This window comes from Octodon degus, unplaced genomic scaffold (assembly GCF_000260255.1).
Source record: "Octodon degus isolate 3935 unplaced genomic scaffold, OctDeg1.0 scaffold00012, whole genome shotgun sequence".
In the NCBI taxonomy this organism is placed as follows: domain Eukaryota; kingdom Metazoa; phylum Chordata; class Mammalia; order Rodentia; family Octodontidae; genus Octodon; species Octodon degus.
In genome coordinates, this window is record NW_004524588.1 from 4,012,475 (window position 1) to 4,021,765 (window position 9,291).

A 9,291-nucleotide genomic window follows, 5' to 3' on the forward strand; every position below is an offset into this window, starting at 1 on the left:
TCTTCAGGGAGAAAGTGAGATTTGAGGAGGGTAAGTTGAGACTATGATAAAAATAACTGAGAATTTCCCGTGGCTGGCCCTCGTGATAAGGTTGTGTTTATATAACATTATGAGAAAGCCTATAGTATCATTGCCATCTTACAGGTGCAGCAACGAAGGGTTAAAAAGGCTAAGCAAAAGCCTGAAACAGATATTGAGGAAGAGAAGAAAATTTCTCAGTGGGGAAGAACAAATAGAGTGGGGGAAAGGAGAATAGAAGGAAGGGAAAATGAAATAAATAAATAAATATGCACAAGATCGATGACATAATTATACCACTAATTTCTTTTAGTTCATGAGAGATTGTTTTGTGTGTATATTAGTTGATTAATTTTTTCATAAATATATCTTGTAATCTGTGCAAACTACTCTGAAGACAACAATATGCAACATATTAGCCATTATTAATTCTTATTATCTTGTTTTCAAACTCAGTATCATTGCTTTTCTTTCTTTTTTTGTCGTGCTCTCTTTCAAAAAAGGTTAAGTGACCCAACTTACACAGTCTCTAAGAGGCAAAGCAGGGTGTGAATCAATTCTTCTGCTTTTAATGAGTGTACATTTGAAGGGTTACCCAGAAGCAGGGATGAGAACACATTGGAAGAAAATCGACAAGGGCAGGTTAGTTAGTCAAGGTCAGGTGTAGTGGGCTGGAATAACTCACTGAGACCCAGGCTGGGAAGTCAGCAGAGGCCAAGCAGTAATAATTTTGAACAGTAGTTGGTTGGGTTTAGGATTTTAATCTTTAGGGAAGAGGAAACCATGGTGGGTAAACAAATAGAATTGTAGGAGTATGAATCTTGTAGGCAGATGTGTTGCAGATGGTTCCAAGATGAGGGGATTCTAGATATAGGCAAAACAGGTAAGATGTCATCCAAAAAATTGAAGTATTCAGGATCTGCAGAACAGTTTTAGCTCCCTTATTACACGAGAGAGGCCGTGCAAAAGAAGGATCAGCAGGACCTGGCTGTGATTGGCCAGCACTGGCAAAAGAAGAAGACAAAATGTAAGAACTCCTGCCCAAGGACTTGGTGTTTGGTTCTGAACTGGAATGTCTGCTGAGGCAGGCAGGGACTGTGAAGGCTGTGAGTCTGATCCTGATGCCCAGCTCACTGATTGTTATGTTTAGACCTAAGATATCTCTCCAGTTCTCACATGGGAGATCTGGGGCTTCAGAAGGTGATTGGCTCTTGGGCACTCTGACTTCATCTATGAATTCATTCACTGATGAATTCAATGCTGAATGGGCTTTTAGAAAGTGGGGAGTGGGTCACTGGGTTCATGCCTTCTCTCTCTTGATCTTTCCAGCCCATCCAGCTCCCCCTGTGCCACGAGGTGAGGAAACTTCCACATTTCTGCTTTGGCACCATCTGACCCTAAACACCTGGGGACTGTGACCCAACACCTTTTCTTCTTTAAATGTGCATGGCAGGCGTTTTGTCCTAACAACAGTAATGTAAATGATATCCTAATCCTTGCTGAGTGTGGCAATGTGGTCACTTCATCTTTCTGTGCCTCAGTGTCTTTACCTGTAAACCAGGCTTAACTATGCCTGCCTTTCTCCCTCACCAAAATGTCCAAGGACAGTCATTTGACATCACAGATGCAAAGATGCTTTGATAGTGAGAAGGTTGCGCAAGCATAACACATTGCTCAATATTAGCCACCTACCAAGACAACCAGACTGAAGGCTCATGAGCCTGAGCCAGGAAAAGGCTCATCCCACTCCTGCTTATTGGGATGGTAGTCTCAGTCTGGAGTTTAAGAAGACCAGAATGTTTTTACGCAATTGAGATGCTGCCTTCAGAAATAATGCCAACACTGTCCAACAGCCCTCTCCCACTCCTGGGGCTCCCAGGCCTTTGAATAAGGGTTAGATGCATCATTCCCAGTGACAGTGAAGCTACCTCTTTCTTTTCCCAATGAAACCAGACCCATGGAGCTACCTCTTTCCTTTCCCAATGAAACCAGACCCATGGAAAAGCCCAGCAGCACCAAAGGGAGCTCTGGAAATTGTGTAAAGGAAGAGTCTGTATTCTCATACTGAAAACATAATTAAACCAACTCTGTCGCCCTTATCTGAGGCATGGAAGAAAAATGAGTGGGAAGATAACAGAAAGAGAAAGCTCTCTTATCTCTCATTCTGTATATGCAAAAAATATTTATTTTCTCAGAAATGGGGAAAGGTCACTACCATGCTATCTTTAGTAAGAGGAGGCTTAAGTGTGCTGGAAAGGATCTGTCCCATGGTGGTGACAGCTCTCAGTGCCCGGCAGGAAAGTCAGGCCTACACCTTAAATGAGGTTGTCATGGACTGTCTCACGTCCAGCACAGCATGTCTCTTCATGAGCTCTGACAGGCCAACTTTAGGACAACTTTCTTGTCAGGGTGCCACAATCCCACTGTTTTGCCCACATCTTCTACCAGCACTATGGATGACATTAGACCCTTTTCTTAGTTTCTCTCTTCTCTGTCCTGCCTTCCTGTACATTGCCCACGATCCCCCATTCCCACTGCTGCTGGGAATTGAATTGTAGCCTGATTCTCTCTGTATTGAAACATTCCTCCCAACCATTTCTCACCCAGGTGTCACATCAAGGCTAAGCCAAAAAAGAAAACAACAGAAACAACACAACAAGAAAAGCAAATTACAACTGGCCCTCTGTATCCATGAGCTCTACATCTGTGGATTCAACCAACAATGGGTCAAAGAATGCAGGAAAAAAATATTGTGCCTGCACGCAACAATTATATACAATATTTCTTTCTTTTTTTTCATTTTGCCAGGACAGTTTAATTTTAAAAAGGTGAAGAACCTGAAAAAACTGTGAAGAGAAGTGGGTGAACCCAAAAGGCCACACCTTGGGAGTCCACTGGCTCAGTCACAAAGAAACACCATCATGAAAAAAGATATGTAAGTTTAATACAAATTTTATACAAAGAAAATGTGAAAAAATATTTCTATATGCTAAAAGCAATTATGCTTCACAAATCAGGCCAGCTAGACTATTGTTTTTTTGACAACTGCAATTCACACATGTTCTTTCTTTTGTTTTCTTTTACTACCTCTTCTTATTTCTTCTCTAATATGGAGAAGTGGCCGGAAACTGTACAGTTTGCATCCTCTTCTCAACAATGAAGAGAAACAGAAGAGACTGAAATGTACAGCAGAATTGCTGCAATGATGTTGTACAATTAATTTTTCTCATATACATATATTATCTTTTGCTTTTGCTTTTGATCAATGGCTTTTGTTCTACACAACACACAAAATGATACTGCAGCATACTTAGTGTAACAGAAAGCATGACACTCACCTTCTCGTGTACTCTTCTGCTTCATTCTCATACAAAAACATAGAACAGCATCCTGAAAATAACACCTACAAGCAGAAAGATTTGTACTAATAGTGGTTGGACAGGATATCATGTCTGCTTCTTGTGCTATGAATAACTACTACAAAGACAATAATATGCAATGTATTAATTATTGTAACTGTCCTACTAACCTGTTTTGAAACTGTCTCATTGCTATTTGTTTCTCAATAAAATTAATAATAATAAAAATGCTTAGTCCAGATGCACCTGGCCTGCGTGCGTTCTGCTTCGGCCTCTCTGCTTCCGAGGAAAAAGCATATCAAGGGTGTGTGAGCGTCCTTAATCATATAGCAAAGAAAACACATTTTTCTTTGTTGCTGAGTTTATGACCCTCACGCTTGCCTACTGTGTCCGACTCTGTGATCTAGCTGAGCAGGCTTTGTTTCTGTGTAGCTTTTGTAAACAAGATGGTTGTTTTTCCCTTTTAGGAGTGACTAAAATCACACAGAGGGATGTGTCCCTCCGCATATTCCTCTAGTCTGTAGGGCTCCGTTTGTAACATGATAATAACAGCATGGCGAGGGGCCGATGGCTTGGTGTGGTCGGTGCTCGGACTCCCCACTCCACCCTGCTGCTGGGGGACACCAGCTCGACTCCCCTGCAGATCTGAGGATCAGGATCCGTATGTGACATTGATCCCTGGGCCCAGCCCCCAACCACTGGGGACCACTGGGCACCACTGGGCATCTCTCTTCCCAACATCAAGTCTTTTTTGTTGAGTTTTTTTTTTAACTTGTTTTTCTTTTTCTTTTTTGTATAAGTTAAAGTCAATACAAATATAAAAAGGAAAGGTACTCTAGGTTCAGTGACATCCACAATTGTACATTATTTACAGCTAAAGCTTAGGGCGCAAGTTTTCAGCAAGGCGATGCCGGATGTCATGTAGTGTAGCTGCTCTGTGCTGAGCGCCGGTCGAGGCTGCATCTTCCTTTCTAGCGTCTCCCATGGTCGCTCTGGTGCTGCCATCTCTTCCTCTCCCGGTGTCAAGGCTGCTCCCCCCAAGGGGTGGTGGCCTGGGGCACCACTTGCTCCTAGTCCCAGAAGGTGTCCAGTCGAGACTAGACACCTTTGGGAGGGGCTTTTGGTACTGGTCCCGGCGCCGTGCTTAGGGTGGCCTTACCCACACTTCTCGCTGCTGCTCCAGCATTGGACTTGCTGCTCCGGGACTGGTACTTCTGGGTGGGGTAGTTGGGATGCAGCTGGTGGTCTGTGGTGGTTGGGGCATAGGCAGGTTGCTTGTCACACCTTTTGCTAACAGAGCCTTGGTTGGAGTCTAAGAGAATGGAGGAGGGCGTTTCTCTGGAGCCAGAATGGTTGAAGGTCGAGCCACTATCCTTGCTTTTCTCAACTGATGACTCCTTCTCTTTGAGGGCGCTGGTGGTGTCTGCAGGAGCTGATGGGGTGCTGGAAGAGCTCCCAAGAAGGCTTGTTCACTGTTTCTGTGTTCATCTCGGTATCTGCTTCCTGCTGGGGGGCGGTAGCTGCCTGCGTGCAGGACTTCACGGGCTCGGGCCAGTGGGCCTGCTGGCAGGGGTAGTCGCAGTAGCTGGAGTTCCAGCAGCAGTAGAAGAAGGCCTTCTTCTTGCAGTTGCCACACCACTGCTTCTTCTTGGTCTCGTCCACCGTCTGCTGCTTCTCAAATTCCAGCTGCTTCTTCACCTCGGCAGTGAGTCATCCTGCTCCTGCTCCGGGCTCTGGCGCATCTCGGCCATGGTCAGCTCCAAGCTGTGTTTCATCTCTGACGGCTCCTGCTGGTGCAACCGCTGCGGCTTCTCGATCTAAGCCCTCAGCCTGCGGATCTCCGCTATTGTGCTTCTAGCAGCGTTTTTGGAAAGATCGTTATATATTTCAGTCATCGTTCCTTTTATTGCATCCATCATTTTGCTAGTGTACTTGGCTATGTCTGCGGTAACATCGCAGAGACTGTGGTGATGGGCAGGTCAGCACTGAGCGAAGACGCAAGGGTGCTGCTGGTCCCGGTGTTGCTGATCAGGGGCGACAGCTGCGTGTGGGTCCCCAGGGTGATGGTGAAAGTGGATGGGCTCTGCGTGACCTCTTTCTGCTGGACAGTCGATGAGTTCCACACAACTTGCTGCACGGCCGGGGTTGTATCCTTCGGTAAAAGTGACCTCTGCTTTTTCACCGGGCTCCCTGTAGCAGCCATGGCCAGCGCCGTGATTGTGACGGTGGACACGGTGCTGGTGGTGGCTGGGACACCCGCTGTGGGGGTTGGAGCGGCAGAGCTCGTGAGCACCGGCATTCCAGGGGGGAGACTGACTGCCTGCTGGCAGTGGTGGGTGGTGGCCTTTATCTGCAGCATCCTGCTTGGGAGACAGTTCTGTGGGTTCCTCATTTTTTTTTTTTTTTTGGAACCTTCTGCCCAAAAGGGTCTTCTCATAAATCTGTGACAAGCTCGCTCTCTGAATTGGAGTCCAGGCCCAAATGTATGGTGGGGGAATCCATCTTGTCCTTTCAACTTGTCCCTCATGAGGTGCGGTGATGGTTTCATATTTTCTGCAAAGACCTTCTTGGGCTCAGGGCTGGCCTTGTCCTTAAACAGCCCTGGGTCTGCCTTCTCACTGACTGAAAAAGTGCTGTTCAGCTCCTCTTTAACCTTCACTGGGTTTGCATGCTTGGGTTTTTTTTGGACAACTGATGCCTCTTTGTCTACCCTGCTACCTCTTTGCCCTCGGGGTCTTCTGGTTCTTTCTTGGTTTTCTGTTCATCATCACTGATATATTCAATATTGCTACTGTCTGACTTCTCGGAGTCCTCTGAATCGTTGTGCTCCACGGCCATACAAATATCTTCTGAGATTTCATTTATGCCTAGCTGTGCTTTGCAGCTTTATTGTCATGTCCAGATTCAGCTGGAACCTGCTGCGAATCTGCCACTTGGGGGAGATGAGAGGAACTGGGGTGGCCTGCTGCAGGACCGCCTTGCTTTGCTTCGACCCAGGTTAAGGTTCAGGATGCTCCTGATCATGGGCATTTTGTCTATTTCCATCACGATTGGTGCTGGCGCTTGCAGAGAGAAAGGTTTCGGGCTGCCGGACAGCCTCCCTGCCTGTCCCCTCTTTGTGGGAGCTGGCGAAGCTGTGCTCTTCTCCTGGAAGTCCATGGACTCCTCACTGGCTCTGACATGGCTGGACGTGGCCTTCTTGTCTGCGTCCTGCTCCACGTCGGAGCCTGTGTGCACCAAGGAGTTCGTGCTCATGGGCCAGCGCGGCACGTCCGACAAGGAGATCCTGCCACCCACGCCCCACGCAGCATGGGCTTGCTCATCAGGATCTTGGGGGACACGGTCATGTCGAAGTCCAGCTTCACCTTGTTCTGCTTGCAGACCTTGGCATTGGGGTTGGATGGATGGAACAGCTTTGGGCACTGGCTATTTGACGTGTACGGCATCCTGAACAGAGAGTAATTAAAAACCCCAAACTTCCGGCAGATGTTCTCCATGTAAACCTCCACCTCTTGCATGGCACTGTTGAACATGCTTTTTGTCTTTTTCACAGAGAAGGGAATTGCTTTAGACATGAGGTAGCAATTGTTTCTTGCAACCCAGACCCTGTCGTGTTGTCCAAAGAAAGAGCATTGACCTGCCCATCTTTATCCCGCAGAGCTCTTGCAGGCCCCAATGGAAAACCCTTCAGTTTTATCCAGACCAAAGGACATGGATTGCTACAAGGCTCGCAAAACCAGTTACCTCATTTTTGGCAAGCAGTTAGATAACATTCTGGACATACTTGTATCTCATTCATCTCATGTTCACAGATTCTGATGACTATTTTCGCAGTTTGTGATTACCCCATTGTAAATGATGCAGTTGTGCAAAACCCACTTTGCATCGGCCAGGAAGACTTCAGTGCAACCATACATCTTCTTTTTAGCATTCTTTTCCAAAGTACAAAGATCCATTGGATGGAAAATAGACTCGGCATAGTCAAGATGCTGTTCCACTGGAATGGGCCTCTGGAAGGCGTCTGTCCCTGGCTGCATCATCTTCTGAATGGCAAATTTGAGCAGCCAGGATGGTTGCTCAGTGGTCAGCATGGTCATAGCTTTATTCTGGGTCTCAGTGCATTCTGCCATAGTAATCTTCTTACATTCAGGACAAAACCAGTCCCCCTCTGGTTCCGATATCAGTCTCAGACACTTAGTGTGATAAACCTGGGGACAGAGCTCACAGTGAAGGACTTGGCCTTCCCAGTGACAAACCCAGCAGTAGAAATCATTCTGTCCATCCTGCTCCTTACTGCTACTGTTCACTAAGCCAGGTTTCTTTTTCTTTTTAATTTGGCTTGAGGTCACGTCCTGAGGCGAATGACCATTGGAGGAATGCAGAGGGAGGGGAACTTTCTTTTCTGGGCCATTCTGTCTGCAGCACCAGGATCTCTGGAGTGAGTAGAGATCTCCATGCCCTGTACCACCTCCTGTTCTGTCTTTATTTCCTCTTCAGCCAAGCTCTGTGGATGTATTGTTAACACTGTGTAATGTCAATACTTATGAAATGTGGAGGAGAGGCTCCTAGTTCTCACCCAATTTTTCTTCTCATTATCACCTAAACCCTACAGTCTAACAGCTATTTCAATAGCACTTACAGTGCATTAGGTATTATAAGTAATCTACAAATGATTTAAGGCATACATGAGAACTGTGTAGGGTCTATGCAAATACTATGTACCATTTTCTACCAGGGACTTGGGCATCATGGATCTTGATACCACAGGGACAGAAGAATATCCTGGACCCAGATTCCCCTTCAGATACCAGGGAAGGCAGTACAGGGGAGAGCAGTGGAAACACTCCTCCCCGCTCCCCGCCTCATGCTTCTCTTCAGGAATGCAGACTAGAAAGTAACTGTGAAGTTTTCTTCTCCCCTCCATGCAGGTACCTGGTACCAAGCTGAGGTGACTTACCTGGCAGAATCCTAGCAAAGCAAAACCGGGTGTGACAGGCCAGCTTGCCTGTGTCATTGTGTCAGATCAGATTACCTCTCAGGGTTACAAGGAGTGTAGTGAGGGTCAGCTAAGACAGATGGTGACCAATGAGTATGCAATTTAAAGAAAACAATGCTGCAAAGGTAAATTATGGTGATATAATTAAAATATTCAGGTACAGAGTCAATAACAGAAGCAGCCAAAATTATGAGTAGGCACAGGAGGAAAAAACGCTTGGGAGAAAGATTGGAACATGTGTGAGTAGAGAGCCCAAGAAAGAAGCTGTGTCACAGGGCTGGCCAAATAACTCAGCAGATTAAAGCACCCACAAATAGGCACAGGAGCCAGGGGCTCAATCACCAGGCCTGCTGTGCTGGCCCTGCCCCCGGGGCATGCTGAGATGGTGATTGAGACTGTGCATGGTGGCGCGTGCCTGTAATCCCAGCTCTTGGGAGGCTGTAAAGAGGTGGAGCACTATGAGTAGGATCTATTAGTGAGACCCTGAACACCCTGTAGATCCTTCCCTAAAATTAAAAAAAAAAAAGAAGAAGATGTGTCAGGGGGCAGAAAACATGGGCATCCTTGAACAGATGGTATGGATAGGGTAATGAATACAGTCTTTCATTAGTTTGCTTTTTTACAATGAAATACCCAAGCAACAAACTTGGAAAGGGGAAAGGTCTATTGAGCTCACCAATTTGGATGTTCAAAGACAGCAGGTCAGTTTGAGTGAGGGTGGTAGATGGTGACACATTACAGTGTGAGTGTGTGTGTTGGATTAAGTGATTGAGTGGTGACAGCTTGACCCAGGAAACAGTGAGGGAGAGAGGGAGACAGAGTGAAAGGGGAGGAGAGAGAGAGAGAGAGAGAGAGAGAGAGAGAGAGAGAGAGAGAGAGAGAGAAGGGTTCTGAAGTCCCTTTGGAGGGCATACTCCC

General features: G+C 46.4%; 1 pseudogene; it reads right to left on the bottom strand.

The window, feature by feature from the left end:
• Positions 1-4,447: 4,447 nt before the first annotated feature.
• On the bottom strand, positions 4,448-7,929 carry LOC101589341 (annotated as a pseudogene).
• Positions 7,930-9,291: the final 1,362 nt, after the last annotated feature.